The 9,681-nt window shown below is 35.8% G+C and overlaps 1 pseudogene; it reads left to right on the top strand.

Moving 5' to 3' along the window:
- LOC126787232 (uncharacterized) overlaps nucleotides 1-9,270 on the top strand; it is a 12,639-nt pseudogene extending 3,369 nt beyond the window's left edge.
- Nucleotides 9,271-9,681: the final 411 nt, after the last annotated feature.

Genomic DNA, 9,681 nt, shown 5'->3' with positions numbered 1-9,681 from the left:
GAAACAATCAAAATCAAAAGAAACTCGCATCAGAAAGCGATCTAGAAAGATACTCAAACGAGAATTGAAAAGATACTCATTTAGGAATTGAAAAGATACTCACGATAGAAAGATATTCAGTTTGAAAGAAACACAGGCCCACACTCGAAACACTCTTAAATTCAAAAGAAACTCGCATCAGAAAGCCACACAGAAAGATACTCAAACGGGAATTGAAATGATATTCAAATAGGAAAGGAAAAAATAAGCACGATAGAAAGATACTCAGTTTGAAAGAAACACACGCCCACACTAAAAACACTGTTAGAATTGAAAAGAAACTCCCATCTGAAAGCCACACAGAAAGATACTCAAACGGGAATTGAAAAGATACTCAAATAGGAATTGAAATGATACACTCGATAGAAAGATACTCAGTTTGAAAGAAACACACGCCCGTACTGGAAACACTCAAATGAAAAGAAACTCGCATCAGAAAGCGATCTAGAAAGATACTCAAACGAGAATTGAAAAGATACTCAATTAGGAATTGAAAAGATTCTCACGATAGAAAGATATTCAGTTTGAAAGAAACACAGGCCCACACTGGAAACACTCTTAAATTCAAAAAAAACTCGCATCAGAAAGCCATCCACAAAGATACTCAACGGGAATTGAAAATGTACTTAAATAGGAATTGAAAAGATACTCGCAATATAAAGATACTAAGTTTGAAAGAAACACACGCCCACACTGGAAACACTCAAATTCAAAAGACACTTACATCAGAAAAAGCAATCCAGAAGGATACTCAAACAAGAATTCAAAAGGTACTCAAATAGGAATTGAAAAGGTACTCAAATAGGAATTGAAAAGATACTCGCAATATAAAGATACTCATTTTGAAATAAACACACGCCCACACTGGAAACACTCTTAAATTCAAAAGAAACTCGCATCAGAAAACCATCCAGAAAGATACTTAAACGAGAATTGAAAAGATACTCATGATAGAAAGATACTGAGTTTGCAATAAACACACGCCCACACTGAAAACACTGTTAGAATTGAAAAGAAACTCCTATCAGAAAGCCACACAGAAAGATACTCAAACGGGAATTGAAAATATACTCAAATAGGAAATGAAAAGATACCCACGATACAAACATACTCGGTTTGAAAGAAACACACGCCCACACTGGAAACACTCAAAATCAAAAGAAACTCCCATCAGAAAGCCATCTAGAAAGATACTCAAACGAGAATAGAAAAGATACTCAATTAGGAATTGAAAAGATACTCACGATATAAAGATATTCAGTTTGAAAGAAACACACGCCCAATTTGGAAACACTCTTAAATTCAAAAGAAACTCGCATCAGAAAAAGCAATCCAGGAAGATACTCAACGGGAATTGAAAAGGTACTCAAATAGGAATTGAAAACGTACTCAAATACGATTTGAAAAGATACTCGCAATATAAAGATACTGAGTTTGAAAGAAACACACGCCCACAGTGGAAACAATCTTAAATTCAAAAGAAACTCGCATTAGAAAGCCATCTAGAAAGATACTCAACGGGAATTGAAAAGGTACTTAAATAGGAATTGAAAAGATACTCGCAATAAAAAGATACTAAGTTTGAAAGAAACACACGCCCACACTGGAAACACTCTTAAATTCAAAACAAACTCGCATCAGAAAACCATCCAGAAAGATACTCAAACGAGAATTGAAAAGATACTCACGATAGAAAGATACTCAGTTTGAAAGAAACTCATGCCCACACTGAAAACACTGTTAGAATTCAAAAGAAACTCCCATTAGAAAGCCACACAGAAAGATACTCAAACGGGAATTGAAAAGATACTCAAATAAGAAAAGAAAAGATACTCACGATATAAAGATACTAAGTTTGAAAGAAACACACTCCCACACTGGAAACACTCAAAATCAAAAGAAACTCGTATCAGAAATCTAGCCAGAAAGATACTCAAACAGGAATTGAAAAGGTACTCAAATAGGAATTGAAAAGATACGCACAATAGAAAGATACTCCGTTCGAAAGAAACACACACCCATACTGAAAACACTGTTTGAACTCAAAAGAAACTCTCATCAGAAAGCCACACAGAAAGATACTCAAACGGGAATTGAAAAGATACTCATTTAGGAATTGAAAAGATACTCATTTAGGAATTGAAAAGATACTCACGATAGAAAAATAGTTAGTTTGAAAGAAACACACGCCTACACTGGAAACACTCTTCAATTCAAACGAAACTGGCATCAGAAAGCCACATACAAAGATACTCATATGAGAATTGAAAAGATACTCAATTAGGAATGGAAAAGATAGTCACGATAGAAAGTTACTCAGTTTGAATGAAACACAAGCCCACACTGGAAACACTCTTAAATTCAAAAGAAACTCGCATCAGAAAACCATCCATAAAGATACTCAAACGAGAATTGAAAAGATACTCACGATAGAAAGATACTCAGTTTGAAAAAAACTCACGCCCACACTGAAAACACTGTTAGAACTGAAAAGAATCTCCCATCAGAAAGCCACACAGAAAGATACTCAAACGGGAATTGAAAAGATACTCAATTAGGAATTGAAAAGATACTCACGATAGAAAGATACTCAGTTTGAAAGAAACACACACCTACACTGGAAACACTCTTCAATTCAAACGAAACTGGCATCAGAAAGCCACATAGAAAGATACTCATATGAGAATACAAAAGATACTCAATTAGGAATGGAAAAGATAGTCACGATAGAAAGATACTCAGTTTGAATGAAACGCACCCCCACACTGGAAACACGCTAAAACTCAAAAGAAACTCGCATCAGAAAACAATCCAGTAAGATACTCAAACCAAAATTGAATAGATACTCACGATAGAAAGATACTCAGTTTGAAAGAAACTCACGCCCACACTGAAAACACTGTTAGAATATAAAAGAAACTCCTATTAGAAAGCCACACAGAAAGCTACTCAAACGGGAATTGAAAAGATACTCAATTAGGAATTGAAAAGATACTCAAGATAGAAAGATACAAATTTTGAAAGAGACACACGCCCATACTGGAAACACTCTCAAATTCAAAAGAAACTCGCATCAGAAAGCCGTACAAAAAGATACTCAATTGGAATTGAAAAGATACTCAAATAGGAATTGGAAAGTTACTTGCAATAGAAAGATACTCAGTTTGAAAGAAATACACGCCCACACTGAAAACACTGTTAGAATGCAAAAGAATGTCCCATCAGAAAGCCACACAGAAAGATACTCAAACGAGAATTGAAAAGATACTCAAACAGGAATTGAAAAGATAGTGACGATAGAAAGATACTTAATTTGAAAGAAACACACGCCCACACTGGAAACACTCTTAAATTCAAAAGAAACTTGCATCAGAAAGCCATCCAGAAAAATACTCAAAGGGAATTGAAAAGGTACTCAAATAGGAATTCAAAAGATACTCGCAATAGAAAGATACTCCGTTTGAAAGAAATACACGCCCATACTGAAAACATTGTTAGAATTCAAAAGAAACTCGCATCAGAAATCTACACAGAAAGATACGCAAACCGGAATTGAAAAGATACTCAAATAGGAATTGAAAAGATACTCACGATAGAAAAATAGTCAGTTTGAAAGAATCACACGACCACAATGGAAACACTCTTAAATTCGAAAGAAACTCGCATCAGAAAGTCGTACAAAAAGATACTCAATTGGAATTGAAAAGATACTCAAATAGGAATTGGAAAGATACTCACGATAGAAAGATATTCAGTTTGAAAGAAACACACACCCACACTGGAAACACTCTCAAATTCAAAAGAAACTCGCATTAGAAAGCCATCTAGAAAGATACTCAACGGGAATTGAAAATGTACTCAAATACGATTTGAAAAGATACTCGCAATATAAAGATACTAAGTTTGAAAGAAACACACGCCCACACTGGAAACACTCAAATTCAAAAGACATTTGCATCAGAAAAAGCAATCCTGAAGGATACTCAAACAAGAATTCAAAAGGTACTCAAATAGGAATTGAAAAGGTACTCAAATAGGAATTGAAAAGATACTCGCAATATAAAGATACTCATTTTGAAATAAACACACGCCCACACTGGAAACACTCTTAAATTCAAAAGAAACTCGCATCAGAAAACCATCCATAAAGATACTCAAACGAAAATTGAAAAGATACTCACGATAGAAAGATACTCGGTTTGAAAGAAACTCATGCTCACACTGAAAACACTATTAGAATTGAAAAGAAACTCCCATCAGAAAGCCACACAGAAAGATACTCAGTTTGAAAGAAACACAAGCCCACACTGAAAACACTCTCAAATTCAATAGAAACTCGCATGAGAAAGCCGTACAGAAAGATACTCAGATGAGAATTGAAAAGAAACTTAAATTGGAATAGGAAAGATACGCAAACGATAGAAAGATACTCAGTTTGAAAGAAACACACGCCCACACTGGAAACACTCTCAAATTCAAAAGAAACTTGCATCAGAAAGCCGTACAGAAAGATACTCAAACGAGAATTGAAAAGATACTCAAATTGGAATAGGAAACATACTCAAACGATAGAAAGATACTGAGTTTGAAAGAAACACACGCCGACACTGGAAACACTCTCAAATTCATTAGAAACTCGCTTCAGACTGCCGTATAGAAAGATACTCAAATGTGAATTGAAAAGATACTCAAATTGGAAGAGGAATGATACTCAAGTTAGAAAGATACTCAGTTTGAAAGAAACACACGCCCACACTAGAAACACTCTCAAATTCAATAGAAACTCTTATCAGAAAGCTGTACAGAAAGATACTCTAACGAGAATTGAAAAGATACTCAATTGCAATTGAAAAGATACTCAAACGATAGAAAGATACTCAGTTTGAAAGAAACACACGCCCACACTGGAAACACTCTCAAATTTAATAAAAAACTCGCGTCAGAAAGCCGTACAGAAAGATACTCAAACGAGAATTGAAAAGATACTCAAATAGGAATTGAAAAAATACTCACGATAGAATAATACTTATTTTGAAAGAAACACACGCCCACACTGGAAACACTCTCAAATTCAAAAGAAACTCGCATCAGAAAGCCGTACAGAAAGATACTCAAACGAGAATTGAAAAGATACTCAAATTGGAATTGGAAAGATACTCAAACGATAGAAAGTTACTCAGTTTGAAAGAAACACACGCCCACACTAGAAAAACTCTCAAATTCAATAGAAACTCGCATGAGAAAGCCGTACAAAAAGATACTTAAATGAGAATTGAAAAGATACTCAATTGGAATTGAAAAGATAGTCAAACGATAGAAAGATACTCAATTTGAAAGAAACACACGCCCAAATTGGAAACACTCAAATTCAAAAGAAATTCGCATCAGAAAGCCACACATAAAGATACTCAAATGAGAATTGAACAGATACTCAAATTGGAATTGAAAAGATACTCAAACGATAGAAAGATACTCAGTTTGAAAGAAACACACGCCCACATTGCAAACACTCTCAAATTCAATAGAAACTCGCATCAGAAAGCTGAACAAAAAGATACTCAAACAAGAATTGAAAAGATACTCAAATTTGATAGATCGTTTTGTTATAACGTCTATAAAATACCCTAAAAACATCATCGTTAGTATAGAATAAGCAGGGACCGTTCAGTCCGGGGAATCAAAAGGGCCTCAACACTTATCATGTTATTGGGGGATTTGATTTTGATTCTAAAACTACAACTTAAAATAAATCCTAAATTACTTATATACAATTGATCAACTACTCATCACATAACCAAAACACGAATTCTACTCAAGAAACATGTATGACATGCATAGAACAACATATAGGCAGCAAATTATTTCGATTCTTCTTAAGTCCATTTCAATTCCAATTCTAATTAGAGCCCGAAGTGGTTCATCTAATCGTTAAGACTTCTTAATTATTTAGAATCAACGAAGCGTTCAATCCTAAACATATGCTAAAACGAGTTCAACATAACGAAGCGTTCTAGTTAAACAACAAAGTAGCACATAAGCATATTAAGACGAATTGGATACATGGAAGCAAGAATGGAGTCACTCATCTTTATTAAACATGCAAATTCCAGAACTATGACAACTCTAAACAAGTATCAATAATTGAAACACGAAGCGCATATTCAATCAAAGAACACTTTGGTGAATTAAATCACAACCTTAGGAGAACCATGGCCTTGGCTTCCTCAAGCATTGATTTAGATGCACAAGTTCATGGAATAAATTGAAATAAAACCTAAATAAAAATCGAAAATCCTACTGCCCATAGCAATTATACACAGATTCATACATCTTTCATGAGTTTATACAATGAAAACATAAAACCAAATAAGTCTGAATTTATGCTCTTCATATATAAAACCGAAAATAACATCCAAGTAATCATACAATGAATTCGAAAAATTTCAGAAAACCAAAAGAAACATTACAAGTCATGGATGAATCACACATTAGAAACCTTGAAGTATGAAGGAAGATGAATTAGGTGGTGGAAGAGGCAAGAGGATGGCACGGCAAAGGTGGTGATGGATGAAAATTTGTGGCCTGAATTTTCTGGATATTTTTGGGCAGCAATTCGGCTGTGTTTGTGAGAGAATGGTGATGCAAAATATGAAGGGAGGCCGTGCCTTTTATAGAGGAAGGAGGAGAGGAGGGGCTGCTAGGGTTTTGATGGGATGATCCATGTATGCACAGCTAGGATCTTTTCTCTTTAATTGGATCGAATGGCTGCCATTCTTTTCCTTGTAGAACAAGCTCTTATCCCCTTGTTTCTCTAGGGTTACACGACATGGGCTGGGCTCTTTCTCCTTGGCTGAATTGATAAGCACGGCATTGGACTCCTTTTTCTTCTTGGATATGGGCTGAAAACGTGAGTAGCTTCACCTTCAAGCTCCTTGCCGTCCTCTATTCTTTTCCTCATTGGATATGGGCTTCAGCCGTGCTATCTCTTCTTATCCAATACGGCAAAGAACTCCTTCAATTTCTAAATTTGCTGCTGTGTATTATCCTTTGATTTATCTCTTCAATCCTGAAAATACAAACCGAAAATAATAAGAAGAGATAATGATTTTGAAACTTATGTCTTAATCTAGACATTTGTTGTCTTAAAAAGACACATGTAATAGATGAGCTCAACTAGATTAGGAAAGTTTCTATTTTGCGAAAACGAAACTTACTAGAATAAGTTACTAGAACAGGAAAGTTCATTTAGGAAAGTTTCGTAATAAGAGTTTGAGTTCAAGTAGGACTTTCCTAAATGGTACGTTTCCTAGTCTAACAAGGATTCCTAATGCAAACAAGACTCTCAAGATATCGCCAATGCGACCAAAACGTAGAAAGATGAAGACTCCTAATCCAACTAGGTTTCCTAGTCCTATAAGGATTCCTACTCAAACTAGGACTCTAGACCAATTCTTCGTTTTTTAAGTCATTTAAGCACAAATACACATATATAACCGTGCTAGACTCCTATTTTGACTCAATGACTCAATATTACAACAATAAGGGCTAAGCAAAGTGCAAATGGAGGTAAAAACATATTAAGAACGTAGCACAAAGTGCTCCTATCAACTACCCTACACTTGGCTTTTGCTATTCCCTTAGCAAAACAAAACAAAACTACACAAAACACTATTGCCCCTAAATGATTGCCTCAGAATCTCAAAACACATAGCTTTCAAGTTAAGCATTTGAATGTAAACACATAAATTTCAAGTTTCATAAACATGCTTCATAGTATGAATAAGTAAGAAATGAGACAATAGGCACATAACATGTTTAGTCAATTCCATCCTCCTCACGAGGCATACTCTCTTATTTTCACTCAGATTCATAGTTATGATTCACACACAAGTATATGCAAGAGAAAGGATAATAAAGCATCAAATAGCTTGCATATTTCATCAAATGAACGCACTTTGTGAATAACAAAAGGAAAACCTCATTTAACAACTAAGTGCATAAATGGACCAAAACCATGTGCTCAACTCTTGTGATCATCTCCACAAACCAAGATTTGCTCATTTTAAGAATCATTAGGATCATTTGATAAGGTGAATGTTTAGACTTAGCTAAAGGGATGGAATATCAAGGAATCACATACACCAATCTGGAAGGTGACATGCCTTCCCATACACCAATCTGAATGGTGACATCCCAATAGGCGTCTTGTACGCAGTTCTGTAGGCCCATAATGCATCGTCCAATCGATCACTCCAATCCTTCCTTGTTGGACCTACAGTTTTCTCCAGAATTCCCTTGATCTCTCGGTTGGACACTTCTGTCATGCCATTTGTTTGAGGATGATATGGTGTTGAAACCTTGTGGGTTACGCCATACTTCTTGAGCAATACCTCAATTGACCGGTTACAGAAATGAGAACCTCCATCGCTTATCAAAACTCTTGGTACTCCAAACTTGCAAAATATTTTAGTTCTCAAGAAACCTACAACCACTTTTGAATCATTAGTCCTGGTGGCCTTTGCTTCCACCCACTTCGACACATAATCAACAACTAACAAGATATATAAGAAACCTCTAGATGAAGGAAATGGACCCATGAAATCAATGCCCCATACATCAAAATTTTCGACAATTATGATAGGGGATAAAGGCATTTGATCTCTCTTACCAATATTACCTGTCCGTTGACACCTATCACAAGAAACACAAAACAAGTATGCATCCTTGAAAATAGTAGGCCAATAGAAACCACATTCCAACACTTTCAAAGCTGTTCTACGAGGCGCAAAATGACCTCCACATGCCTCATTATGACAGAAGTTGAGAATCGACCTATGCTCATTCTCTGGGACACATCTCCTAATGACTTGATCACTACATTGTTTCTATAAATACGGTTCATCCCAAATATAGTATCTGGCCATTTTCTTCAATTTAGCCATATTAGCATGCGAAAGTGTACTAGGAAATTCTTTAGTAACTAAATAATTGACAATATCGGCATACCAAGGCACACTTACCTCCATCCCAAAGAGTTGCTCATCTAGGAAAGTTTCACGTAGTGACTCTCTTTCCTCATCTCGCACGATCCTACTCAAATGATCAGCCACCACATTCTCACTTCCCTTCTTGTCTTGAATCTCAATGTCAAACTCTTGAATCAACAGAATCCACCGGATCAATCTTGGCTTAACATCCTTCTTTGTCATCAAATACCGTAAGGCTGCATGATCAGAATACACAACAACTTTAGAATGCAAAAGATATGATCGAAATTTATCTAAAGCAAAGATTACAGCCAAAAGTTCTTTTTCCGTAGTCAAATAATTCATCTGGGCCTCATTAAGAGTCCGAGACGCATAATAGATCACCATGAGCTTCTTTTCTCTTCTTTGGCCCAACACCGCCCCAACTGCATAATCCGAAGCATCGCACATCAATTCAAAGGGTAGGTTCTAATCCGGATGACAAATGATGGGTGCACTAGTCAACAACTCCTTCAACTTCACAAACGCTTTCTCACATACATCATCCCATATGAACGGCATATCCTTCTGCAATAAGGTACACATAGGTCTCGCCACCATGGAAAAATCCTTGATGAATCTCCTATAAAATCCTGCATGACCAAGGAAAGAACGA

Source organism: Argentina anserina, chromosome 3, assembly GCF_933775445.1.
Source record: "Argentina anserina chromosome 3, drPotAnse1.1, whole genome shotgun sequence".
Classification (NCBI taxonomy): Eukaryota; Viridiplantae; Streptophyta; class Magnoliopsida; order Rosales; family Rosaceae; genus Argentina; species Argentina anserina.
The sequence above is the reverse complement of the archived record's forward strand: the minus strand, read 5'-3'. Positions and strand labels throughout refer to the sequence as shown.